We start from the raw sequence: 27,928 nt of genomic DNA on the forward strand, positions 1-27,928 counted from the left end.
GCGTGGAGGACCCTGGGAATGGGGAGGAAGAGCAACATTATGTGGGCGGCCAGTGGTGGGGAGGGGACGGTGTTAGAACACCTTTTGGGTCGCAGCTTGGGTCGCAGCACCGGAGGGCTGAGCAGCTCTTAGAAGATTTCCTCGCTGAGACTCCGGAGGTGAGCGGGCAGCTTCCGGGCAGTGGGGACCCCCGCAGAGCTGCAGAGCAGTGGGGTCCCTACAGCTAAGGCAGGGCATGTCCTCTAGAGAAAGCTGGAGCCTGGATGCTTGCGCCCACATCCGCCTGTGCGTAGTGGGGCTTGTGCCCCTGCGTGTGTTTCTGCCAGTGCCTTTGTTACCGGGGAAATATCAGGGTTCTTGTCTTTGCGCAAGAAAGAATTCAGGCGTGAGACAGAGTAGTGGAAAGTAAAATAGCAAGGTTTATTAGGGAAGGGGCATCCGTAAGGACGGATGGGCACCTCTCCAGACAGGACCTGGGAGAGAGTGCCATCGCTCGGACGGGGCGGGGTGGGGGTGGGGGGAGCAAGGTTACATGATTGAGCGGAAAGATTACACCTGGCCAGGCAGGCGGGCGGCTCAGCAGAGGGGCAGAGGGCTGAGTGCGCAGTCTGGTTGAGGCCGGGGGTTTTTAAGGAGATGGGTCTCGCTTCCCCACCTCTGCTCCTCTTGGAACAAAGGGCTTTTTGGATGTAAATAGAAAAACTTCTGAGTTTTCCCCTGAAGGTATCAGACAGGAGGAAGCCTAGCTGATGCCATCCTGGGTTCAGAGGAAGGGTAAGACCCCTGGAGAATGGGGATCCGGAGCAGGGTATTTGAAATGCAGATACTGGGCTGCACCTGGGTGATTGTGGAAGATTTGTCAGGCAGAAGGGGTGGGGACCTCCACCTGGCAAGTTATCAGGTAGAAGGGGGCAGGGCAGGATGTGAATACTGAAACATTGTCAGGATGACTGAGATGCAGATGCATATGCTGGACATAGACGTCTTCTCTTTAGGCCTTTATGTCACACACACATACGCTCATAACTGACTTCCTGCCTAACACCTTCAGTGCAAATGCGAGGACACTTTTAAAGCTGGGTGCCCTTGGCCTCCCCAGCCCCACCCCCGCCAGGCAGAAGCACAGCGGGACCAGAGGCTCGGGCAGTTCCTGCAGGAGGGCTGGCAGGGAGTCCGCCCCAGCACAGAACCCTTTTCCCCGCGTGGCATTGGACTGGGGGTTGGCCCCTCGCACACAGCCCGGTGGTGGTCGCGGCTGCCCCCACTCTGAACCAATCCACAGCTGTTCTTGTCATACCGGCGGGGACAGAGCCTCCCACGCACCTTAACTGGATGTGAAAAGTTAATTCAGGTATAAAAGCGAAGGCTTAATGAAAGGAGAGTGCCGCGGATTAATTACGCCCTTTTTATGACAAGGTGAAGGCATGCAACCGGCAGCCCGCTAGCCCGACCCTCCCCCCACCCCGTGGCACGCACCTTCCTCGCCCAAGAGGGGCCTGGGGACTGGGGTGGAAGGGACAAAGTGTGAATTCTGGCATCTGGGGCAGAAACCTGTAGGCAGCGTGGATATGCGTGACCGCTGGGCAGCCAGGCTCCTCCCCCAAGCTTCCCCAAAGACTTCCTGCCTCCATGTCTGTCCTTTGGTGTGTGTGAGCCTCAGCTTTGGGACATGATCAGGTCCTGAAGGCTCCCTCCTCAGTGCAGCCGGCCCTGGTCACTCCCACTGCTCCTACCGCCCCCACCAGCACCAGTACCACCATCCTCATCGCTAACTCACTGAGCGGTCCCATGGGCGAGGCACCACACTGCGTTACTGCATTTCAAGTGGTTAGTGATCCCAAGGTGGAACTTTTCTTGTCTCCTTTTTTACAGATGAGGAAATAGAGGCGCAAAGAGGCAAAACTAAATTGTGCACAGTTACACAGCTAAAAATTATCAGGACCAAGCTTGGCCTCTTGTTCTCCCCGGCCCTGAGCTGCCCTGATGCACCCTCCATTAGAAAAGGCACAGCCCTCGGGGCTGGCACTGTGGCGTGGAGCATTAAAGCCAGGACCTGTGCCAGCGTATCCTGTAGGAGCCAGTTAGAGTCCCGGCTGCTCCACTTCCGGTCCTGCTCCCTGCTAATACACCTCGAAGAGCAGTGGAACACGGCCCAAGTCCTTGGGCCCTTGTACCCACGTGGGAGACTTGGATGAGGTTCCAGGCTCCTGGCTTCAGCCTCGCCCAGTCCTGGTTATTGTAGGTGGGATTGAAGCACCTCTGCTTTGAGATGGATCAATTTTTAAAAAAGATTTATTGGGGCCAGAGCCGTGGTGCACTAGGTGGCACTGGCATCCCATATGGGTGCTAGGTTTTGGTCCTGGTTGCTCCTCTTCCAGTCCAGATCTCTACTGTGGCCCAGGAGGGCAGTGGAGGATGGCCCAAGTGCTTGGGCCCCTGTGCCTACATGGGAGACTGGGAGGAAGTCCTGGCTCCTGGCTTCGGATTGGCGCAGCTCCGGCTGTTGCAGCCACTTGGGGAGTAAACCAATGGAAGGAAGACTTTTCTCTGTCTCTCTTTCTCATTGCCTATAACTCTACCTGTAAAATAAATAAATAAAATCTTTTTAAAAATAAGATTTATTTACTAATTTGAAAGAGAGAGAGAGAGAGAGAGAGCTCCCATCTGCTGGCTTATTTCCAAGATGGCTGCAACTGCCAGCGTTGGGCCAGGCCAAAGCCAGGAGCTAGGAATTCCATCTGGGTCTCCCACATGGGTGCAGGGGCCCAAGCACTTGGGCCATCTACCACTGCTTTCCCAGGCCATAGCAGGGAGCTGGATCGGAAGTGGAGCAGCCGGCATCAGAGGCGGCTTGACTCGCTGTGTCACAGCGCCGGCCCCGAGGTGGACTATCAGAAAGCAGGGCTCTTGCTTCCTTATTTCCCTACCTCCTGGACTGGCACAGGTGTCCTTCTCGCCCCTCTACGAGGACCTCATCACAGGAATTCACATATCTTCTGTGATGAAAGCAGGAGTCCCAGCTGGGCCCGGGGCCTGGGGAAAAGAGGCTCCAACCCCAAGCCCTTTCCCCAGCAGGCGGAACTCCCGTCACAGCCGGCTGCCCGGCCCAGCCGTGACGGAGCAGGCCGGCCCTCCCCGCTCAGAGCTGACCCGCCCTGCAGGCTGTGTGTGGGGGACAGTGCTCTGTGCCAGTTGCAATAGGAATTCTCCAGGGGCGGTCGCATCAAGGGACTTTCTCTCTACAGCTGCATTTGTGTGTTTTGCTTTCATCTGAAGAGCACACAGGGCTGGCTGCTGAGGGCCAGATGCAGCATGCAAGTCTCAAGGGCAGCTGCTGTGGTCGGCAAAGCGACCTCCTAACCTGGAGGGCCATGGGCTGCGCAGGAGGGCGGGAGGGAGAGCAGCTGGTGGAGATCAGAGGCTCAGAGAAGTCGGGAGAGATGTTCAAGGCCACAAACAATTCAGTGGACGTGACAGCCCAACCCCCATTTCTAGGGTCCCTGCAAAAGGCTGTTGTCCCTCGCTGAACCCCACAGCTTTCCTGTCTGCATGCGCCTTCTGTTATATCTTAATGTTAGCCGTCGCAAAGCACGCCAGACACTGGAGTAAGGGAAAGGGTTTATTGGGGAACACCCTACAGACCGGAGTGAAGGGGCGGCGAAGGAAAAAGAGAGGAGACTGTGAGAGAGAGACAGAGGAGGGAGAAGAGAGAGAAGCCAAGAGAGGCCAAGAGAGCGCAGGAGAGAAGGACCGAGAGAGAGGAGGAAAGGGACAAGAGCCAAGAGCCCAAAGGAGGAGGCTAGAGAGAGGAACCGAGAAAGAGCAGGAGAGAAGGACCAAGAGAGCACGCGTTCAGGAACAGGCCCTTTTAAAATTTTGCCTGAGGGCGGGCAGGGAAGCAGGAGCAGGGAATCTCATGAGGATGGGGGTGCAGCCTGGCTCAGGTAGCTGGGCCATGCGGCCACCTGGCTACAACTGCGCCAGTTTCCTAACACCTTCAGCCCAGGGAGTGCACAGCCAGGACAGGGGACCAGAGGGATGTCCCTGTAACAGATGAACACGTGACACAGGCTAAATGCATCCTTACTAAGCATCAGGTGCAGCGAAACTGCATTATTTCTCTTACTCCACATACCAACGGTGGGGGTAGGTACTGACATCCCTAATTTGAAGACTTGGAAATTGAGGCTTAGAAAGATAGATTGACACTGGCAAGAGTGCCCAGCTAGTAAGATTTGGGACTTTAGGAATGGGAGGCACACAAGACACCGATGGAGAGGGGTGGCTTAGGTCTTGCTGTGGTCTGGGTTCATACATTGGAGGTACGGTCCTCAATGTGTGGTAAAGTAGGAGGTGATGGCCCCTTTAAGAGGTGGGGCCTAGGTCAATGTAGGCACTGCCCTAGGAAGGAATTAAGGGACTGCTCACCCCTTCTGTAGCTTACTGTTCTGAGATTTCATCTCTTTCTTGTGCACCTGCTGCTGCCAAAAATCCATCCGCTGGGATGCCATGTGCCCTTGGGCCCTTACCAGAGGCTGGACCCATGGGGCTGCCTGGTCATGGAATTTGAGCCTCCAAACTTGTGAGCCAAACAAAACTTATTTCTCTATGAAGGTAGCCTGCTCAGGTATTTTACTACCCTAAGGAAATGGACGAACACAGATTTCGTCCCGTGAATATTTATGGGCACCCGCTGTGTGCTGAATAGTGCACTACACACTGGAGATACAGCAGTGAGCAAGACAAGAACGCGTCTTAGCCCTCATGGGGCCCCCAGCCTAGAGGCGCAGGTGTCCATGGCGCTGGGACACAGGCACGTGACTTACCCAGCTCTGCCTTCCTTGCACTGATGGTTCTCCACCCTGGCTGCCAAACAGGAGAGTTGTGAGCCCCGTCTTTCCTGATCTTTCCCGAGCTGGGACTTGACTACAAGGTTAGGGCAGGAGCGCTACACCAATGCAATGCCGCTCGGGACCACACAGGCCTGGAACTCCTGTCTTAAACTAAAGGAGCTGGGGAGAGTGGCGGCTGTGAGGACCGCACCTGTAGGCATAGAGGAGGGGTGGAGATGGAAAGGGCTGCTGGGGAGACCCCCGACTCTGCCACGTGACAGAGTGTGAGGTTTGGATGAATGTTCTCGCAAGCGCGCTGGCTGCCATCTGCCTGGGAGGGAATTGGTTATTTATTCCAGGTCGTAAGCAGGGGATCTTGCCGGAGAGCCTGAAGACCCAAAAAACGTAAAGCAGGACCTCAGGGACAGAGAGCAGAGCGATCCGGCCGGCAGGAGAGTGTGGGGCCAACTGGGCAGCCTGAGGTCTGAGGCTGGGGAGAGGCCAAGTTAGAACCAGGGCCTTGTCCCAGGCCTGGGCAGCCGGGGGGAGGGGAAGTGGGTGTCAGGAGGTCCTGGCTCCACCAAGCTGGATGCTGAGGGATGGTTGATCATGACAGGAAGCCCAGTCTGCGGGAGGAGACACAGCCTTGTCCTAGGGAGCCCCAGTCTGAGGGGAGAAGAGCCCCACCCTCAAGGAGGCCCCATTCATTCTGGGTGAAGGCAAAGCAGGAGTGTTTGCAGTGACTCTGGGCTCACCGGGCATTTGTGTGGGGGGCTTGGGGGCTGCATCGCAGCATTTTAGTCACGTGAGGTTGCTGTGCCTTTCAATTTTTTAATGATTCATTTATTTATTTGAAAGATAAAATTACAGAGAGAGAGAGAGAGAGAGAGAGAGATCTTCCATCTACTGGTTCACTCCCCAGATGGCAGCATTGGCCTGGACCAGGTCAGCCCAAAACTAGGAGCTTCCACCTATGTGTCAGGGCCCCAAGAGCTTGGGCCATCATCTGCTGCCTCCCCAGATATGCATCAGCGGGGCACTGGGTCGGAAGTGGAGCCGCCGGGGCTTGAACCGGCACTCTGCTATGGGATGCTGGCCTCGCAGGTGGCAGCTTACCCTGCTGCTCTACAGCACCGGCTCCTTTTCCTTTCATTTTTACACTTTTTCAAACACTATCAGAAGAATGTCTTTTTTTTTTTTTAAAGGGATTTGTCCCTCCTGGATACTGGCCAAAGGAGGCCAGTGTGTTTGCTATTGCTCATAAAAGCTGATGGCCACACATATTTGCTGAAGCTGTTCTAGAACCTTTGTCTATCACAGCTCCTTTAATTCTTACAGGAATCCAATGAGATGGGTGCCACCAGCCCGTTTCAGAGAAGGGGGAACTGAGGACACAACCCACCTCCCTGGAAGTCCCACAGCTGGTGAGAGGTCCCCCCGCCCCCCGAATACAATCCCAGGTGCACTGAGCCCAGGGCCCTTGCACTGAAGCGTGGTGCTGCCTGTGGTGGGTGGGCGGGGCCAAGCCCCTCCATGGGAATATATGCAGCCCCACTCCTGGGGGACGTGTCAGTATCTTGTGCCTCAGAGAATCAGGCCCCTGGAGCTGGACACCAGCTCACGGTGTGCCCTGGGAGAAGCCCCCCACCTGCCTGGGCGCTCTTTCAAACATGGATCCCTGCGGCCCTGCTGTGGGGCTCCTCTGCCTGACCCTGAACTTCTGGGGAGCTTTTCAGAGGGGAGAATGCAGGGGTGCACAGAGAGAAAACAGCACAAGAGATGAGAGAGAAACTCCTGCTGAGCCAGTCTGCCCCGCCCCCACTTTGAAATTAGGGTCTGGGGTCTTTACGCTAGATCCTTCCACTTAAGTTAACTCTGGGGTTATTGTCTGCAGTACTTGCCCCAGCTTCCCTTCAAAGGTTTTAGGATCAAAGCAGACGGTACTTATGAAAGGGCTCAGTGACATGCAAGACCCTACCCCGCTCATGGGACATCCGGGTAACTGTTCTAACCTTCAATGTCATCAGTCATCCGTGGGTGACTGTGAGAGGAAGTCAGGGCCACGGGCTATGGGCAGAAGGGAGCTAAGGGAGCTTGACAGGGGCAGTGGTTCTGCAGGGAGATGTGTAGATGCAGTAGGAGAGGGAGAGGGAGAGAGAAAGATCCCCAAGCAGGCAGACAGCGTGAGCGACCGTGTAAAGAGGGTGCAGCGTGCGGTGGGGGCGGCAGGGGCTTATGGCAGCTGCTGTCAGCTGGGATGCATTTGGAGAAGTCCAATGAGTGGCTGCTTTTTGTCTGTTATGGGCAGCAAGGAGCCATTGGAAGTTACTGAGCAGGTGTTGTTACAAAGGCCAATGGGATTTGGTGGATTCGTTGGGAAGAAAAAGAGAGGACTAACGAAGGAGACCTTTGCTGCCTCAGGGAATCGGAAAAAGCACCCAGCAAGAGAGCTTTCTGGGCTGGAGAGGCCCCGGGACTAGGTCACAGCTTGCACGATGGTTATGCATTCACTGAACAGAGCTGGACCCTGCTCCTCCCAGCACAGGCGGTCTGGGGTGAAGGAGACAGTATGGTTCCCGCCCCTGGACACGTACAGTCTGGCAAGGGTGGCGGACGTTGGTATGACAGTGGCACAGGCCAATTCGAGATTCTAAATGGTGAGGGAAGCCTCTTCCAGGGCTTGCCCAAACCGGAAAGAGGGTGCAGGGGTACAGGTGGGTCGGGGAAGGCTCCCAGGAGGAAGTAAGTTTTCCCTGAGTTGCCGAAGGCCGAGCAGAAGTGTCCCGGGTGAGGGTGAGAGCCGTCAAAGGCGCAGTGTTGCCCCACACGGAGCAAGCGGCGTGGAGGTCCACGTGGCCAGGGGTCAGCCAAGGCAGGTGCAATGCAGCCTGCAGGGCCTGGCGGGCTGTGGCGGAGAGTCTGGTCCTTATCCTGAGAGCAGTAGGGAGGCGTGGGCTGCTTTAGGCAGAGAGGACATGATTGGATTTGCGATCTCAGGAGTTTGCTCAGGAGAGCAGGAGTGGATCCCAAGAGGATTCTGGGAGGCCAGTTTGGAGGCTTTGGCTGTAGGCCATGGGAGCAGACTGATTGTCATAGACACCAAAGGATTGACTGGAACAAGCAGAACTGAAGAGGAGGCTCCAGAGATGTGGCGATTGATTTGTGCTCAGGTCCCCCGAGACTCTTCGTCCCCCGTGTCGCTCAGTGCTCAGGCCTCTGCACGCACTGGGCACATGCCCACAGCTGCTGTGCAGTCACGAGAGAGAGAGAGAGAGAGAATTCTGGGGCTGCACTGGGGTCCAGCTGGGAGACTGAGTGGGGCAGGAGTGCTGGGAGTGACAGCCCCATGAGAAGCAGAAGGGAGCTGGGGCAAAGCCCACCCCTAACGGGAGCTGGAACTCAGGGGGATTGTGTCACAGAAAATAGCAGATGGGATGCGGCCCAGAGAGAGGAAAGCAGATGTTTCCTGCAGCAGCCGTGGCAGTGGCCTAGGCGGGGGGCAGCCTGGCCCCAGGAACGGCTTTCTCTTTGAAGGAGGTTGGGACCCGTAAGAAAGGCACTAGCATTGGCTAAGTTACTCCGCTTGGAGCATTTCATTGGGTGCCTTTCCTTCTCTGCACAACAGGACGATGAAACAAGACCCAATCACAGCTGGGGAAACTGAGGCGCAAGAGGGCGAGGGTGGCTTGCCAGAGATGGCACGGGCAGCCAGAGGCAGAGCTGAGCGTTGATCCCAGGATGCTGGCGTTGGTCGCAGGTCCCGTGCTTTCTTGTATCCTGAGTGGTATCTGCTGGGGGAGGGGGTTGGGGCAGAGAAAACAATGTTGGCATCTGACCTTGACTTTCCAGTAAATGAGGCCACCCAAAAAGAACAGGCTGGCTGCTGGGAGAGAGGGGAGGGGGTGGGGCTCAGGCTTCATTTGGCGGGTGGGAGTCATCCCAGAACACTGAGTGGCATGTGGGCACCTCGTGGAGAGACCTCTGTCTCTATATCACCTACTCCCTCTCTCATCCCTCCCCCCCGGCTATGGTTACCTGACTGGCCTGCTGGTTGTTTTTTTTTTTTTTTTTTTTTTTTTTTTTGATCTTCTAATTAACAAGAGCCAGTTCCTTGATTTTTTTTAAAAATTCATATCTTAGGAAAGGAAGCGAGCTGATTTTGCACAGGTTTGGCTGATTGCGGGATTAGCAAGTGCCTTCCGACTTGCTTAATCCTCATTTAATTCCTTGATCAACTTGGTTCGGCTCAAAACAGGCTGCACCTAAGAAATTCAGGATAAAAGCTGCATTTTCGGGAGTTAAGCCCCGGCATTGTGTTTATTCTTCAATGTGACTAAATTGTGTCTGGTCTGTGGTGAGAGGGACAGGCAGACAAAGAAGCGACTGCCATTGTGGTGCCTTAACCTTGGAAATAATGCCCGGGAGATGGAGAGGGACATGAATTGGGGAGGGGCCGGGACAAGAGTGGGACTGGGGAAAGAGCCCAGAGCACCCTGGGAGCCCACGGCTGGGGCAGCAGCTGCTCCCACCCCAGCCGGGTCCAGGCAAGAGGCTTGTTGTGCGTGCTGGGAATTTAAATTTGTAGGGAGTTTGGCAAAAGGAAGCCGGGGTGCAGAGAAGATGCAGTTGCCACGGGCCAGTGACAGCAGGGCCATCCCCGCTCTGCACCTGAAGCCCCAAAGGGAAGGCACCATCTTGGGAACCCAGAGACACAGCAAGTGATATGCAGGGGACTCCTCTGAGGGGAGCTGCCACCTCCAACTGAGGATCGCATCGGTGGGAGCTGGGACTGAGCACTCTGGGCTCATTTGCCTCCCTTCCCCATTGCCCAGTGCTGTTCCTCATTGGCCAGACCCCATGAGAAGCTGAGGACAGGTGGCCTATTGGGGGACCCCACAGGAGTAGATGCAGAGGCCAAATGAGAGGTGCCCAGAGGGAACAGCTCTGCAGTACTCCACTTGGCCTCACCTGTTTTGCATGTGGCTGGTGGCTGTGGAGGGAACACGATGGATGGATGGATGGATGGGTGGATGGGTGGATGGGTGGATGGATGGGTGGATGGATGGGTGGATGGATGGGTGGATGGATGGATGGGTGGATGGGTGGATGGGTGGATGGATGGATGGATGGATGGGTGGATGGGTGGATGGTTGGGTGGATGGATGGGTGGGTGGATGGATGGTTGGATGGATGGATGGTTGGATGGTTGGATGGGTGGATGGGTGGATGGATGGATGGATGGGTGGATGGATGGATGGGTGGATGGATGGATGGATGGATGGGTGGATGGTTGGGTGGATGGATGGGTAGATGGGTGGATGGATGGATGGATGGTTGGGTGTATGGATAGATGGGGATGGGGTGGGGGCAAGCGAGGGTCTCAGGCTTTGCTGTCTGAGCCCGGGATGCCTGCTCCCTGCACCTCAGCATGGCCAGGCTTGTCTTCATCCCTTCCCTTCATCAAAGGTTATTTGGTGCCCAGAGCTCATCAGGCAAGGGGTGCTGCCTGGCAGACTGCCCCTGATTTAAATGCCTGTCCCCTTCCTGCTCCCGTTCCTACAGGGACAGGAGCAATGCCCAGTCTCTTGGCCCAGCGTTGGGCTTCAGAGGGTTTCAGACCCTGCTCCTCTGAGGATGGGGAGAATGCACCTGTTTCTGGGGTGCCACACACCTTCCTCGTGTTGACCCTCATCTTTCCCAGGATCTAGGAGTCTGCCAGGGGGTGCTCCACCTGGGGATGCTCCCCTCTCACTCCTGCCTCTGGCACGAACCTGCCCTTCCCTGCCCCTTCCTTCTGGAAGCCTTTGGTCACTGTCCACCAGCATCTGCTCTCTGCTGTGCTCCACAGGCCCTGAGCAGTCACAGGTGCAGATGGCTCCGGGACATGGCTCTGGGGGTGTGGGTCCCAGGCCCACTGGACTGTAACCTCCCCCAAGGCAAGTCTCTTTGGGACATCCCCGACTCTCCCTCTGGCACCTGCCTGAGCTCAGCTAACCTCTCTGGGGAACATAGGTGGCTGCCGAGTCATCTCACTGACCCCATTGCTGAGAAGTAAGATGTAGGATATTCAGGGTCTCCTGGCTCTGGGGACAGCGAGAGGCCCTTCAACCAGGGTACCGTTTTTAGGAAGTTGGAAGCTAGGACTGTTGGAATTAGACAGGAGCAGAGAGATCAGGCAACCTGATGGCTTGTGTGGATTTTTAGCTTTTGGGTCTTGCATTTCCCACAGTTGACTCTGCCGTGGATTCCTGTGGAGAGCAGGTAGGTGGCAGCTTCTTTGAGGGAAGAGGGGTGAGGGATGGACCGATGCTCACTCAGCTTCTGATGGTCCTGCAGCTTCTCCACCAAGGGTCCTAGTGTGAGCACTGAGGTGGCAGAGGGAGGTGACTACAGTCTGAGCTGGTTACTGACCAAGGAGGAGCAAGAACCCGGGCCTCAACATTTCCGGGCTGAAGTCCCTTCCGGCTCAGCAGTCCTTCTACTGAAAGTTATTTGCACTGGTGGTTCTTGGCCTAGCCCTTATCCCTGCCCACCAGACTTGCCCCAGGAGTCCCTGTGTGTCTCAGGAGGCTGCTGTGGCCTGTGCCAGACATGGGCAGCCAGCACGTTAGACCCTGATTACTGAGCAGTCCAGCTGCCAGGTGACCCTTGACTTTGGGTCACAGAAGGCCCAGGCCCACTTCTCTCCCTGCCTTAGATGATACCTGGCTCCCTCCTCTCTGGAGCTGGTCGGTGACCACGCTGGGCTGTGCCTGAGATCCCAGGGGAAGTTCAATTAGCATGCCGGGTCCATGCTGGCTGGCTCCGCATACTATTTGCACAGGTTAAGTATTCCTGATAAGGCTTCTGGAATCAGAGGGCTGAAATGAACTTAATTAGAATGCTCCAGGTAGAGATAAAAGGAAGCAGTGCCGGTCTCTGAAGCAACACGCTGGGGGTGGGGAGAGGAGGGTTGGAGAGAAACAGAGGAGGCGCGGGAACTGGAGCCTCCCTGTGCAGGCCGGGTGTCTGGAGCCCAGCTCGGCCTTTGCTCCAGGGACCTAATGCAGTCTGTGCTTCGCGTGGGGAGGAGGGTGGCTTGGATGGCCGGCGAAGGGGAGCAAAGCTGATTCACATCAAGTGTAGACTGGCCAGCTGCTCCCTGCCGGCCTTCAGGTAGGTGGGAAGCGCCATCAGCACATCGGGGCTTTCTTGGGCTTGGATGGGTAGTGGGGGCGGAGCTAGTTGCTTCTAGTTCTTTCAGATGTTCAGGTGAGTTCTGTGCAGCCCCCTCTGCCTCCCACACTTCCTGGAATCTGTGTCCCCTCTAATGGCGCTCAACTCCCTCCACTCCCGGCTCGGACAGCTCCAGGACAATGGCCATTGCAGGTGTAGCAGGAGCGCCTGGTGCCCCAGCCGCGCCTAGGAGCTACCCGGATTGGCTGCCTCTCTTCCCTGGCCCAGTTCTGTGCTTCCTGGGCTCACAGTGCCAATAAACTCTTAGCATGCAGATCCTTGCTCCGAGAAGTCTCTGGAAGACCCAGCCAAAGGTGCTGAAGCTTAAAGAAGCTTCTGTGATGGGAGACTGCTGGGCCCGCCCTCGTCAGCGTTCCCTTCTGCTTATGCGGAACATCTTTCATCATTTCCCCAGCTTGCAACTTTGATTTCCCATCTGATTGGCACCGAGCTGCGGCCTCCTCCCTGGCTTCTGCCGCCACTGCTGCTGGCTATCCTCTTACCAGGCACCCACCCCTGCTCCCTGTCCCTGCAGCCATGGCCTGGAGGACACAGACCTGGGGCAGGCACAGCTGGAAGGACTCAGTCCCCTGCAGGGTGAGGAGAGGCCCTGGTGCTGTGTGGGCCCTGCAGGGCTCGGCCTCGCTTGGCAGGAGTCATCCCACGGGAGCCAAGCACCTGATCCCAGGCTGGCACCAACGGTGCAGGGGCTCCAGTGCGTGCCTCCAGCAACCCTGCAACCTGGAGAAGTCAGGGCCTTAGGGACCCACTCTGGTCATGGCACAGAGGAGGAAATTGAGACGGGTGGCAGTGCAGGGGTAGGGGGCTGACTTGGCCGAAGTCACTGACCTGGGCTGAGAACCCCGGACCCTGATTCCACTCTACCTTTGCTGTCTTGGGCAGGAACAGCCTCCTTCAATGTTCCAACAAAATTGGGACGTCTCAGTAAGGACAGGCCTCCCTTCCCTCTGCAGGGGATGTGTGACCTACAGACCTCATTGGTGATGGCGATAATATTTGGAGAGGTGAGCCCCTGTGTGAAGTTCTCATTGGCTCTCCTCCTCCAGGCTGAGCTGTGAGCTGAGTCAGCCCATTGAAAGAGAGGCTGGCCCTGCTTTGGGCGAAGACTCCATGCAGGGGGCTGGCGCTGTGGTGCAGTAGGTTAAGCATCCATCTGTAGCTCCGGCATCCCACATGGGCGCCGGTTCAAGTCCTGGCTGCTCCACTTCTGATCCAACTCCCTGCTAATGCATCTGGGAAAGCAGTGGAAGATGGTCCAAGAGCTTGGGCCTCTGTACCCAAAAGAAGCTCCTGGCTTCAGCCTGGCCCAGCTCTGGCTATTGCAGTCATTTGGGGAGTGAACCAACAGATGGAGGAATCTATCTCTCTCTCTCTCTCTCTCTCTCTCTCTCTCTCTCTCCCTTTCAAATAAATAAATAAAAAACTTAAAAAAAAAAAGACTCCATCCAGGGGATGATTTTGGGGCTTGAATCCTGGCTCAATCGCTGTGGCCCTGGGCAAAGTAGATGAATTAGTAAAATAAGTAAGCATTTAAAATAGCTTCCCTGTGCCCTCCGGCTATCACAACATGTCCCCTGGGGAGTCCTTGTGTGATGGACACAGAGTGAGTGGCTCCTGCTCTCAGGCCTGGGGGACTTGCTTGGGGCCTCTCCTTGGGGGTGGACCTGCTCTTTCTCCAGGCTGAGTCTGGGGGGGGGGGAGGGGCATCCAGGGCCGATGGAGGAGACCCCCGAGCACAGGAGCCCCTGCCTCCTCACTTCGGACTCCCATGCTGCTCCCACGCACCTGTGTAGCGCTGCCCTGGAGGGGACTGAGGCGTGGTAAGCAGAGAGAGGCTCTGTGTTCAGATCGCCAAGCGCCCCTCCTAAGAGGGAACCCAGGAGTCGCTGCTTGCCCTGAAGGGAGGTGAAGCTGGTTGGAGGGAGGGGCGTTCCCCAGGGAGTTCCGAGAAGGCGGCCAGTCGGCACCTGAGAGGGTCCTTAGCCTCATCAAGAGACAAATCAGGACCAATAGATGGGAGCGCTAGGACAGCCCTGCCCGGATGGAGCTGGCAGCTGGGAGAGAACCTGCCAGAAGGCTGTGAGCCTGGCCCAGCAGCAGGGGAGAGAACACCCCTTACCCTTCTGGGCACCAACCCACATAGACACAAGGACTGGCTTGGGCCAAACACACCTCCCAGTGCCATAGAAGCCCCTCCCTGTCCACAAAATGCCCTCCCAGACATTATCCACAGGACTCTGAGTGTTCTCTTTAAAAGGCTGAGGGGCCAGCACTGTGTTGGGTAAAGCCACCACCTGCAGTGCCACCATCCAATACGGGCTCCACTTTCAAGTCCCAGCTGCTCCACTTTCCATCCAGCTCTCTGCTCATGGCCTGGGAAAAGCAGCGGAAGATGGTTGAGGTATTTGTGTCCCTGCACCCATGTAGGAAACCCAGAAGAAGCTCCTGGCTCCTGGCTTCCTTCTGGCCCAGCCCCAGCCATTGCAGCCATCTGGAGAATGAACCAGTAGATGAAAGAGCCTTGTCTGTCTCTCCTTCTCTCTCTGTAATGCTGACTTTCAAATAAATAAGTCTCCTTTAAAAAACACCACTGTTTGAATAATGGAATCAGACCTAGGTTACGCAGCTAAAACTCGGCTGCTCCCTCCCCACGATCCACAGAAAAGGTGCACAGGAGAGCTCCAGTCAGCTAACAGACCGTAAAGGGAAGTGGTTTCTCTGTACATCTGAGTGTGCCGCGGGACATCTGTGACCCGGCCACACATAAATTATCTCACGTGATTCCCATGTGCGCTGGAAGATGGCCATTTTCAGCGTCCAGCCTAGAGTGGCCATATGGTGCGGGATGGCAGAGGCCACAGTGGCGTGCCAAGAATCATCTTTATTATCACCATTTCCACTGCCTGGGGCTCCGGAGGCTGTTGGCTCCTCCCATCAGCCCTTCCCTCCGTGCTGGGTGCTCAGCTGAGCTGTGGTTGCTGGGTGAAGGTCGATGCAACAGAACCTGGGAGAATCAGCTCAGGATTTTGAAACACCCAGAGCAGACCCTGGTGGAAATCCTAGTCCTCCCACTTGCCAGCTGTGTCCCTGGGAAGGCAGTCTCACTTCCCTCAACTGTAGGATGGGGATAAGTACATCAACTCTGTTGTTTGGATGTGAGAGTTAAAGATATGTGAGGAATGTTAGCACAATGCCCTGGGCCTCGGAGCTACTCAACTTACATGGTAGTGAATTTAAGGATGGATGGGTGGATGGATGATGGATGGATGGATGGATGGGTGGATGGATGGATGGGTCATTTGCAGAGATAAACACTCAGGCACAGGTCCTGCACTGAAGGGCAGTACAGTTGTCTTGTGCCCATGGAGGACAGGCCCTAGGATCTCCACGGACAACCAAATCTAGATTCTCATGTCCCTTTTATAAAATGCTCTGGTATTTACATACAAACCCTTCTGCATGTGTATACTTTAAATTCCCTCTAGATTATTTGCAACACAAAACACAACACAGATGCCGTGGAAATCATTGTTACTCTGCATCATTTAGGGCTCATGGCAAAGAGAAAAGCCTGCACATGGTCAGCAGATGCAATTTTTAAAAATGCTTTTGATCTGTGGCTGGTTGAATCCGTGGGTTCAAAACCCACGTAGGCAGAGGGCCGGCTGTGTAATGCAGGGTTAGACAGTGAGAGCTCCAACGGCAAATGGCCTGCCCTGGTCACTTGCTATGTAGCGATGGCAAAGCTGCTCAGCCTGTCTGGGTCTCACTCCCCCAGGGACCTAATGACGATGTGGATAATGATAGCTCTGTAATGGGTGTTATGTGTTCTGCCGCTGTGGGGATGCAATGAGTGAAGGTATAGAAGCCTCTTACAGCTCTGCCTGGCATAAAGTAAGTGCTCTGTACACGCTAGCTGTCCTTGGGAGGAGGTATGTGTCTGGGGCCTTTCTCTTCCATTCCTGCAAGTCCTGCGAAGGTTCCACGAGGATGGGGAGCGTAAGCTGGGCCATCTGGCCTCAAGGAGCTCACTAAGGGGCCAGATGTGCACTGTTGACGCAATCACACCCAGGCTGGCAGATGGGCTCCAGTGACACTGACAGAAGGACCCGGGGGACGTGTAGATTGACGGTGCCACAGGGAGCAGAAGGTGGTGGGGGACCCAGCGATGCTTTGGAGAGGCCGTGGTGCCTGTGTGCGCTCCCAGCAGGGGCCGCTGAGCCTTCCAAGTTCACACAGCCCAACATGCCGTTCGCTCTTTCTCCCCTTGGGGGCCCCCAGCCTTGCAGCCACTGTAGCAGATAGCTGGGACTTCTGGAGGAACGGAAGACCTTGAACGAGTGGCATGGTGCCCAAGCCTCAGTCTCCTTACACGGAAAATGGGAATAACAGCAGCTCTCCTTCTGACCTCTTCATAGAAATTAGTCTCCGTGTTAGCCGCCAGTCCTGCCAGTGTTGGCGGGGGGCTCCAATGAGTGACTCTCTCAAGGACAGGTTAGGGTACTCTCACGCCTGCTCTGGGAAGGGGGTGACAGTCTCATCTCGTCATGTCATGTCTTGTCACATCATGTCATGTCATGTGTCACGTCATGCCACGTCATGCCACGTCATTGCACCACACAGGTCTGGAGGTCTCCTGTTTTTGGGTTTTAATTTCTCCTTAATCTGGACATTAACCATGAGCCATCAGCTGATGGCGTGTGCTGTTTTGACCATGGATCTCACAGCTGGTGAGGGCGGGGGCATCAGGCCCCAAGCCCAGTCACAGAAGGAGCTAATGCAGTGCGCACCAGGCCTCTTTGCTGCTGCTGCCCTTCCTCTGTGCCCCAAGAGCTGCTGCCCTGAGGGGGGGCCCTCTGCTCCCTCCCATCCCCGTGAGGTCCGCCCGCCTCTGTTCCCGCCTGCACCCGCGTTTCTCCTTCTTCCCGGAAGTCAAACTCCATCACCTCCCATCCAGCTTCTGCCCACGATGAGCGGTTGTGGCATGCATCTGAGGAGGGAAAAAAATCCACTGCTTAGAATATCGAGCAGCTCAGAAATGATTATGCATGAGGCTTCGTGCATGCATTGGCGCGTTCCCCTGAGGCTAGGCCTGGCCGCCGGAATGAACTTGGCCACAAGTTGGCCTTTCCTTCCGTGTTGTCTGTCTTCTCTGTCTTTTCTTCCTCCTAGTGTTTATGCATCCTGAACACATTCAGAACTGAAACATTAAAAACGCTTATGAACACAGCGTGGGCAGGGCCTTCCTGAGCTTAGCAACCGAGGCGCTGACGGACGGGAGGGAGGAAGGGAGGGAGGATGCACCATGGGACTGCTGCACCAGGAGGCGCCCATGACTTTCGGTGGGGGGGGTCCAGTCTGGGGTGGGGGAGGATGTCTTGTCTTAGGGAGCCCCAGGCTGGGGGGTGACACAGCCTTGCCCTCAGGGACCCCCAGTCTAAGCGGGGGATACAGCCCTGTCCTCATGGGACTTCCTGTCGAATAGGAGATCCCTTAAATATTTATTTATTCTGAAAGGCAGAGTTACAGAGAGAGAGGGGAAGACAGAGGGAGAGAGAGAGAGAGAGATCTTGTATCCATCTATTGGGTCACTCCCCAGATGGCCCCAATGGCCAGCAGTAAGCCAGGCCAAAGCCAAGAGCCAGGAGCTTCATCTGGGTCTTCCATGTAGGAGGCTGGGGACCAAACACTTGGGCCATCTTCTGCTGTTATTCCAGGCCATTAGCAGGGAGCTGGATTGGAAAAAGAGCAGCCAGGGCTCTAACTAGTGCCCAGAAGATTTGTTAAAGAATTGTTTGTTTATTTGTGTTTGGGGTGGGATAGGGGAGAGAGAGAGAGGCAGAGGCAGAGACAGAGGGATCATGCATCTGCTGGTCCACTCCACAAATGCCTGCGAATGCCACGACGCGGCTGAAGCTGAAGCCAGGGACCTGGGATTCAGTCCAAGTCTCCCACAGGTGGACAGGAACCCAGTTACTGGAACCACCCCCACTTCCTTCTGGGGTCTGCATTGACAGGAGGCTGGAGTCAGAAGCTGCAACCAGCCATTACGCCCACGTCCTGGGACATGGGACAGGAGCTGCTAAAGACCACTCCTGGGAGAGTCTACTCTGATCTTAGAGGGGGTCTTCTCGCCTCCGTGGCTTTCTGAAATGAGTTTGACAGCCTCATTTTGCCATGGGGCACTGAATGGACAGATGCACTGATAGATTCCCATTTCGTAAATACCTATTTTTTTTAAAGATTTATTTATTTATTTGAAAGGCAGAGTTACACAGAGAGAGATAGGCAGAGAGAGAAGTCTTCTATCTGATGTTCACTCCCTAATTGGCCACAATGGCCAGAGCTGGGCTGATCAGAAGCCAGGAGCCAGGAGCTTCTTCCGTGTCTCCCACGCGGGTGCAGGGGCTCAAGGACTTGGGTCATCTTCTACTGCTTTCCTAGGCCACAGCAGAGAGCTGGATTGGAAGTGGAGCAGCTGGGACTCGAACCGGTGCGCATATGGGATGCCAGCACTGCAGGCAGCGGCTTTACCAGCTACGCCACAGCGCTGGTCTCACATAAGTACTTATGGAACGTGGGGTTGAGCACTGACAAGCATGCGGGATTCCCTGAAAGAAAGCAACCGAGTCCTTCGGACAAAGACCACCAGCCTTCTTTGGAGACAGACAGCTCAGGGCTCCTGTAGGACACTGTGATGGACAGCGTGGCTGAGCTGAGCCCCCAGTCCTGGGGGGAGAGGCTGGCGATGCTCTGCTGGCAGGAGCCGGCCTTCCCAGGGGCTCATGCTCCCTGTGGCCATGTTTGGGTTTGGAGCCCTCAAGAGAGATAGGGACTGGGTGGGCGCAAGTGGGGGGTGGTAAGGAAGGGAAGGGAAGGGTGGGGGTGGGGTGGGGGTGGGGACAAGTGCTGAATGCAGAGCGCGGGAAGCTCCTGCAGGATGCTTTCCACTGGCTCACAGGTTTGTTCAGGAAATGTTTGTGGAGCCCATCTGGATTCCAGGACAAGCAAAAATTTGGAGGCTGCAAGGGGACAGGCCTGATTCCTACTCTTGAACAGCCGCGTAGAATCCTCGGCGGTTTTCATTTAGAATATTCCAGGGTGTTAGAGCAAGCCCTACGTGGAGGCCGTGGGGCCCTGTCGCCGCCTCCAGGCAGAGGCTGCTCTGGCGGCCCCCAGGGTGCCCTGATGCCGACTCTGCAGGTTTAGTTGGCTCACCTGTTCCGCGTCCTTCCTGAGACACAATAACCCCCTGTTCATCCATGCGTGCTCCCAAGGACTAGCTGCCCGCTTCCTGCTGCCCACCTGACTCCCTGAAGCCCAGCAGCCCTGCCCACAGTGTGGCGGAGGGGGGGTGCAGTGGGGGCTCCCGGTGTGCAGGATGGGGGTCTGTGAGATGTTCATTTCACAGCGGGCGCTCTGCCACCTGCTGGGGAGTGCTGGGGAGTGCCGGGGAGGCTAGGGTGGGAGCAGCAGCCTGAGGGGGGGCGGTCACACCTGGGGTGTGAGAACAGTGCCTGTGGAAATGGCCACCTTCGACGCTGGTAGGAGTCCCTTAGGAGGAGCTGAGCAGGGTGCAGGCCATGGTGCTATGAGCCCAGCGAAGGACTCAACACAGAGGCTGGTGTGACAGGGAGTTTGCGTCTCTCTTTTGGTTTCAGCTAGAAGCTGGTGGATGCTTGGGGTCATCCCTGGTTGGGGTTACAGCTCCGTCACCCTCACCATGGGCCTTCCACTCCTGGGCCCAAGAGAGCTGCTCCAGTCGTGGCCAATTTCTAGCCTAGGGCCCAAGAAAAAGCAGAGCAGGCCTCTTGCTTTTAAAAGGCTGTGCCCTGGAGCGTTCCTTCTGCTCAGCGTGCGCTTAAGCAAGGGGACTTCAACACGCTCACGGAAAAATGGAAGTCAAAAGGAAGTTTATTTTGGCGCAAAAATTATAGAATCTGTGCATCTGTTTTGTAATAAACTTTTCCTTGAACTTTTCAAGACCGCTTGTATCTCCTTGGCCAAAACTGGATCATGACTGCTTCTAGCTGCAAGAGAGTCTGGAAAATGTAGCCGGGCAGCTAAAACTGGGGAGATGCTGAGGACGACAAGCGCGGAGCAGCAGTTTCTGCCACAGAGGTCACCCCTACCTGGCCAGGGTCCACTTGGACAGCTTTATTCCCCCTAAATAGTTCAGCAGATTTGCTGTTGCTGTAGAATGGCTACATTAGAAGGAAAAGCGCCCCAGGCAACCAGCTCAGTAGCAACATTTTTGAATTTTTAAAAAATATTTATTTATTTATTTATTTGAGAGGCAGAGTTACAGACGGAGGAAGGGGGAGACAGAGAGAGAGATCTTCCATCCACTGGTTCACTCCCCAAATGGCCACAACGGCCAGAGCTGGGCCAATCTGAAGCCAGGAGCCTGGAGCTTCATCTGAGTCTCCCATGTGGGTGCAGGGCCCAAGCACTTGGGCCATCTTCTACTGCTTTCCCAGGCCACAGCAGAGAGCTGGATTGGAAGGGGAGTAGCTGGGACTTGAACCGGCGTCCATATGGTGCCAGCACCGCAGGCAAGTTTAGCTTGCTACGCCACAGCACCGGCCCCAGGGTTTTGAATTGTTGGAGGTCAGTGGTAGGGACCCTCTGAAGCCAGGGCTGAGGCCTGGAGCCCAGGCCGCAGTTTCAGGTGTCGGGCACCAGGCCACAGTCACCACTGCCTACAGCTGGCCCTCTGGGGTCTGGCGAAGCATGTGCCTTTGTCTTCCTTCCCATGCATCGTGATGGCTGCTCTGTGCCACCTGGGCAGATACTGCCCGAACGCTGTCTCCGGTCACTGGAGCTGGCTTGTGCCCTTCTGCAGGGCAGAAGTGCCAGGGACCTACCCTGGGCAGTAGCCCTCAGCAGCTGGTGCATAAATCCCCGACTCTGGGGGACCGAGCCCCAGGTGCCCCCAACAGGATCTGCTCTCTGTTCTGGCTTCCTTCCCTTTCTCATGCCCTCTCTGCCCTCTGGGTTCTTTCTGGGGGTGACCTCCCTAATAGGCTACTTGTCCTGACATCATCATCTTAGAGTCGGCTTCTGGAAAGCCCAGACCGAGAAACCGGGGTTGCATGGCTTTTCTTGTTCATTCTAAACAGAGGAAAGGCACTGCAGCTAAGAAAGGGGGCTCCCAGAGGCAGCGGCCAGGGGCTGAGTCTCATTGTCATTGCGTTCCCAGCACCTGGCACAGGACCGCATGGGACGGAAGCATCCCGGGGACTGAGCGGATTAACGCAAGGGCCCTCTGTCCCCGATTCACTGTGTGACTTTGGGTGAGTCCCTTACCCCCCTGAGCTGCCCTTCCGTCCACCACGGGAGAGAACAGTATCTGCTTAGAAGGTGCGGTGAGGCAGAAGCCGGAAAGGAGCTAGGGGACCACTGCGCCCTCTGGATCTCAAAGGCTTTAGCTCAGCAAGCTGCCCCTTATCCTTGGGGCTGCTTTTCCAGACGCCTGACTAGGCATATGCTAGTGGCTACGAAGCAGCATCCGTTCTCACATTCAGATTCTTTTATTCAGCAAAGTGGATAATCCTAGAGGAAGGAGCACACATTGTATTTTCTGTAGGATTCATTAAAGTTGTTTTCATTTTGAATTAAACGCGCGGCTTCTGAATATTTGTTCTGAATTGCTCCTGTACATGCAAACAAACAAGCAAACAAAAAGGCTCTTCCTGGTTGCTCAGTGGTCTCCTCGTTTGCCAGCTGAGAAAGCGGGGCCGCAGGTTGCTAGGATCACTCATTCTTTCTGCAGATGCCGCATGGACACTGGCGCTGGCCGGATGCTGGATGGCAGGTGTCTCCGGAGGCCCGGGAGGGTGTGGTTCTGGCCTCATGGAGTTGTGGGCTGCTGGAGCAGAACGGTCACACTCAGGCTGACCAGTAAGTGCCGTGACAGAAAGGAACCTGTTTCTCCAAGGACGAAAACAGCAAAACTCCGCAGGTGGTGTTGGGGAACGGAGAGAGAAGGAGCCCAGAGAATGGCCGTTTGAGTGGACATCTGCCATGTGACCTGAGAGCCAAAAGAGAGGTAGAACCTCCTGTAGGAGAGAGACCTTGCAAAGGTCATGGGGCTGGAGGAGGGCTCGTGGATTGGAAGGAGTGAAACAAAGGCCATCGTGGCCCCAGCATGGACAGCGACGTGTGGACTGTGAAGTGAGCCACAGAGGGGGCAGTGAGAGACTGCAAGGGGCCTTGGGGGTTGGGCGAGCTAAGCCAACAGTGGGATTCAACTCTTAGTTTTTTCTGCCCCATATTCCATCACAAAATTTTTAATTTAATTCAACCTTATTATTTTATTTATTTGAAAGGCAGAGCATTAGAGAGAGGAAGAGATGGAGAGGAAGAGATCTTCCATCTGTCGGTTCACTCCCCAAATGGCCTCAACAGCCAGGGCTGCGCCAGGCTGAAGCCAGGAGCCAGAGCTCCATCTAGGTCTCCCCTGTGAGTGGCAGGGGCCCAAGCACCTTGGCCACCACCTGCTGCCTTCCCAGGCACATTGTAGGGAGCTGGATCATAAGCCGAGTGGTTGGTATTGGAACCTGCACTCTGGTATGGGATGTCAGCATCACAAATGGTGGCTTCGCTCACTGTGCCATGATGCTGGCCCTTTTATTTTACTTTTAGTCTTTATTTGAAAGACAGAATGGTAGAGAGAGAGGGAGAGTCAGAGAGAGAGGAAGAAATCTTCCATCCTCTGGTTCACTACCTGACAACAGCCAGGGATGAGCCAGGCGGAAGCCAGGAGCCAAGAACTCCCTCCAGATCTCCCACATTGGTGGCAGAAACTTGGGCCATCGTCCGCTGCCTCTTGTGCTCATTAGCAGGGAGCTGGATTGGAAATGGAGGCGGGACTTGATGGCAGGCGCTCTGATATGGGATGCAGGCGTCACAGCCATCCGTGCTACAGTGCCCACCCCTACCTACAAAAAACGCTTTAAAACACAAGAGTCGCTCAGTGTACAGTGAACACCACCACCTGGATTCACAGTAAGCGGGTGGCTCTCACTTGATTACGTGCCTTTCCATCAATCCGTCCCGAAGCCACCTGCTAACCCGTCGTATGTTTTGTGCAGTTTAAAGTTGAGAGCCCTAAACACGTCAGTGGGTGTACACATCACTGCTGAACACAGCCGTGCAACTCAGGAGCTTATAACGACACAACGTGTGTGTGTGTGGGAGGGTGTTTGGCTTGGCGGTTAAGCCTTGCTTACAGCATACGCCCATTGTGGAGGGTCTGGGCTCCAGGTCTGGCCGACTCCAGCTTCCTGCTAACCCTGGGAAGCAGCAGTGATGGTGCAAGTGTTTGTGTCCCTGCCACCCCTGGGGGAGGCCTGGGTTGAGTTCTGGGCCCTTGGCTGTGGCTCAAGCCAGCCCTGGATGATTTGGGACATCTGGGGAGTGAATCAGCGGATGAAAACGCTCTCTCTCTCTCTCTCTCTCTGCCTCCCAAACAAACATTTTAAAAAGATTTGCTTATTCCTAGAGATAAATGAAAGATACGAAGAATCCCAGTGCTCTGGAAAGTTGCTCCGTGCGCTCCTAGGTGACCACTGTCTGGATACTTTGCCCTGTGCGTTGGTTTTTCTTCTCCAGAGCTTCAGAGAGAGGGAACCATTCCGTGCACTCCTTTTTGAGAGATGCTTATTCAACTCAGCCTGCTCCTGAGCTTCACCGTGTTGCAGGCTTTGTTATGGTTGAATGGCATCTCTCGTGTATATGTGCGTGTGTGTGTGTGTGTGTGTAGGTGTGTGTTACCCATATAGACACTGGGATTACCCATTCTGTTGTCAATAAATATTTGAATTGTTTACAGTTTGGGGTAGTTAAAAATAACACTGTTCTAGGCACTGGTGCACAAGTCTTTCTGTGTGTTTTCCTGACTCCTGAGTGAATGCTCAGGAGGGGAGGTGTTGGTCACAGGCTGGTCCCCCCCCCCCCCCCGCTTGAGATTTATTTATTTATTTGCGAGGCAGAGTTATACACGGAGAGTCAGAGCGAGATCTTCCATCCGCTGATTCACTCCCCAAATGGCTGCAATGGCCAGAGCTGGGCCAGCCTGAAACCAGGAGCCAGGAGCTTCTTCTGCTTCTCCCCTGTGGTTGCAGGGACCCAAGGACTTGGGTCCTGTTCCCAGGCCATTGGCCAGGAAGCTGGATCAGAATGGAACAGCCGGGACTCGAACTGGTGCCCATATGGGATGCCGGCACTGCCCTCAGAGGCTTAGCCCACTGCACTGCAGCGCCAGCACCAGGCTGTTTGGTTCTATAACAGACGTGCAGACCTTGGTCCAGAGCGGCCAGTACCATTTTGCACTCCCACCCACAGTGAGAGAGCTCCAGCTGCCCTACATCCTCATCAGCACTCAATGTTTTCAGCCTCTCTGATTAAAAAAAAAATCAAACCGGATGAGTGTGTATTAATAGTTCATTACTGTCTTAGTTTGCATTTCGCTGATGGTTAAGGCTGAGCACTTTTTCAATGTGCTTTGGGCCATTTGCATCAGTGAACTGTCTATTAATACTTTCTGCCTGTTTTAAAAAATTGTTTTATGTTCTAATTATTGGGTTTTAGGAGTCCTGTGTATATAAGAATGAAATGCAGGCTGTTTAAGTTCTTTGTTGTGTGTGTGTGTGTGTGTGTGTGTAGTCAGCATTGTATCCAACATATGTTTATTTGAGCAACTACTGTGTGCTGGACAATGGGTTGATGCACACCATGTAAGGTGGACCCGCAACAAATCAGCTGAGGTCAGGAAACCCCGAATCCAGCGCTCTTCCCACTGAACTCACCTTCTCCTTTAAGGAAGGCTCTAGACCCCATGCCACCCCAGGACCCCTGAGCTAGCAGGGTGGGCACTTTGGAAAACCCAGCTCAGCTCCTTACTTGCTGTGTGACTGGGGGCAAGTCACCTAACTTCTCTGAGCATTGCTTTACTTGTTTACAAAAACAGAAAAAAAATTCAGAACAACAACGGAAAGTCCCCTTCCTGGGTTTACTGCAGCAGCCAGGGTCTGAGCTCTGTCTGTCCCTTCCTTGGGGACAAGAGACTGATCTGACACTGAGGTAACTGCAGCCAGGCTTGCTCTGTGTTTGCAGGGCTGTCACGGAAAACAGCTATGTGGTGTCACAATGGCTGTCCTCATGGTGCTAACATGGCGGCTAGGGCTCCGTCTCTCCAGGGCTGTGCTCACGGAACCTGTGCTCCAGAACTGCCCGGGGCTCCTGAGTTTGCTGATGGAGGGTCCTTCCTTACTGCTGTCCATCAGCAAAGAGCACAGGGAGAAGGCCCTGGGTGTATCTCCTGGCTGGGTCTCTAACCAGCCATGGCTAAGTGGGCGCAGACCCAGGAGGCAGCGCTGCCCCGTGGCTCCGAGCAACTGACTGCCTTTGTCCTCTTCTGGCTGCACACGGCTCTGGGCTTCGGTTTTCTCATCTGTAAGAGGGAGCTGGTGACAGCACCAAACCTGCCAGACTCTGAGGACCTGGAGGGAGTGGTGAGGGCAGGGCACCCCATGGGATGCCTGCCATTCCAGTTCTCATCCACACTGCATCATGAAGCCACACACACAGGGAGGCCTTGTGGACCCCGGGGGTCCCTGGCGTGGACACCCAGCCTCGGCACCCTCCTCTCGGTCCTGTCCCTGGGGAAGCTCCACCTCTGGATTTTCCCTGAGGCTTTATCCTCAAGGGACAATTTTCCCAACATCCTTTCCTTCTGACAACCTCCCATTCATGAGTGCTGGACCAGAGGTGATGCCTTTCCTACTGCAGAGAGTACCTCCAGGGACGGTTCCCCAAAGGGCTGGCTTGCCAGGTTGTCTTCCATCAGCACTTCTCGAGGGCTGCTGCTTGCTACCTCTTTAAGCTTTTTCATATCAGTGCAGACACTTAGAAATAGCAGGGGCAGGGTCAAGATCTGCCTGAGAGCCTTTTCCCGTAACACCTGTCTTCCCTTCCCGGCAGGTCCTCAATCTCCCCTGGCAGTGCTGGCCTGGGCTGCTGGGGCAGCAAGTCCCGGTAGCTGGTAATTCTGTAGCTAGCACTTTGGATGCTGGGTGCAGTGGCTGGCCAGGTGCTGCACCTGCTTTGCTTGCACCATCTCATTTAATCCCTGAGAACCCTGGGAGCACACGCTGTTAGGAATCCGTCTTCCAGGTCAGGGAGAAGAGGCTCAGAAAGTTGAGGAATTTGCCCAGGACATGCCCTTGGTGAGTGGAGGCCCTGGAGCCAAGGGCTCTGGCTCCAAAGGCAGTGAGCCATCCTCTGCAGTGGCTGTGGCCCTCATGGCAGTGTGACAAAACCAGGACATGGCCTTGGACCTGTCTCGGCACTGCTTGCACTGGTTAGGACAGTCTCACTCTAGGTACCGTGCAACAGGTTTCAAATACATAAGATGCAGCAAACTCTAAAGAATATCAGAGTTCTTTCGCATGAGGTGAATGCGTCTTAGAGATCTGAGGAAGTGTATTGGGCCCAGGAGGACCTCAGGGCCAAGGCTGCTGTGCCCTTCTCCACAGCACTGATGTCAGACGTGCTGACTCCCAGGCCCACCCTAAACTTGCTCATCTGAATGCATTTTAAGAAGCTCCCCTGGGGCCGGCGCTGTGGCACAGCAGGTTAACACCCTGGCCTGAAGCGCCGGCATTCCATATGGGTGCGGGTTCGAGACCCGGCTGCTCCACTTCCGATCCAGCTCTCTGCTATGGCCTGGGAAAGCAGTGGAAGATGTCCCAGGTCCCTGGGCCTCTGCACCCACATGGGAAACCCGGAAGAAGCTCCTGGCTCCTGGCTTTGGATCGGCGTAGTTCCGGCCATTGTGGCCAATTGGGGAGTGAACCAGCGGATGGAAGACCTCTCTCTCTCTCTCTCTCTCTCTGCCTCTCTCTGACTTGAAAATAAATAAATCTAAAAAAAAGAAGCTCTCCAAATAACCAGTGTGGACACCGAACTGTGATAAGCACTGGTGTTAGGGCCAGGATGCTAATGAATGGGGTGCAAGACCTCATAGAAGATGCCCAAGACGGCCCCACCACGTGAAACAGCACCAGACGGACACTAAGGCTGCACCTTGACCTTGGGCCTGTCAGCCTCCAGACGCATGGGTAGCAAATTTCCACTGTTATAAGCCACCCAGTCCAAGGTACATTGTTACAGCCACCAAACAGACCAAGTCAGTCTGTATCCGGAACTGCCGACACGGCGGTTGAGGCCACCCTGAAACTGCGTGGAGCTGCCTGTTGGACAGGGCAGGCAGGCAAGGGCCAAGTTCAGAAGGCTCTGCTCTGCTGTCCCGGAGGGCGAGTGTCGGCTGGGGAAGCAGGACCGCACGTGACTCCGCACCACGGGCTGCTCGTATCCGTGTCTCTCCCCTGCTGCCTGCCTGTGGGCTTCCCTGGGCTGCCCTCGTGGGCACTACCAAGGTGTGCAAACGTGCCTGCACAGGCGGAGACGCGAGGGCCATTCCCCAGACGCTGAAGCCGCGTCCTGAGCAGCCTCGGAGCCGGGCCCTGCGTGCTGCACCTTGGGCGGCCCCATCCTTGCTCTCAAGCAGGCAGGGGTGCGCTGTAGGGCCAGCTCCCACACACCGAGCGCCGTGCAAACACGGTCCCCTACCGCTCCCCACTCACACCAGACTCCAGTATTTAACTGCAACCCATTCCTGGTTCTGTATTTAATTTTTAAAAATTGACTGAATCATTAGTCTATTAATAAATAATAAAGTTGAGCAAGCTGTTAATGAGCATTCAGACTAGAGAAATTATTGCATTCCGTACACAATACCGCTATTTATCCCTGAAACGGAGGCGCTGTGCCTGTGGGAAACGCCCCCTTCTTGA

The 27,928-nt window shown here is 55.3% G+C and overlaps 1 long non-coding RNA gene across 2 annotated transcripts; it reads left to right on the top strand.

The window, feature by feature from the left end:
• LOC149126660 (uncharacterized) lies at positions 1 to 27,928 on the top strand. Of its 2 annotated transcripts, none has more exons than XR_016234072.1 (3): positions 1 to 158; positions 6,171 to 6,256; positions 21,844 to 27,928. It is a non-coding gene; the product is annotated as an uncharacterized LOC149126660 (long non-coding RNA). The 2 variants fall into 2 exon arrangements; XR_016234071.1 differs by lacking the exon at positions 21,844 to 27,928 and adding an exon at positions 12,316 to 13,453.

This window comes from Oryctolagus cuniculus, chromosome 5 (assembly GCF_051225735.1).
Source record: "Oryctolagus cuniculus isolate XC-2025 breed Fujian yellow rabbit chromosome 5, ASM5122573v1, whole genome shotgun sequence".
Lineage (NCBI taxonomy): Eukaryota > Metazoa > Chordata > Mammalia > Lagomorpha > Leporidae > Oryctolagus > Oryctolagus cuniculus.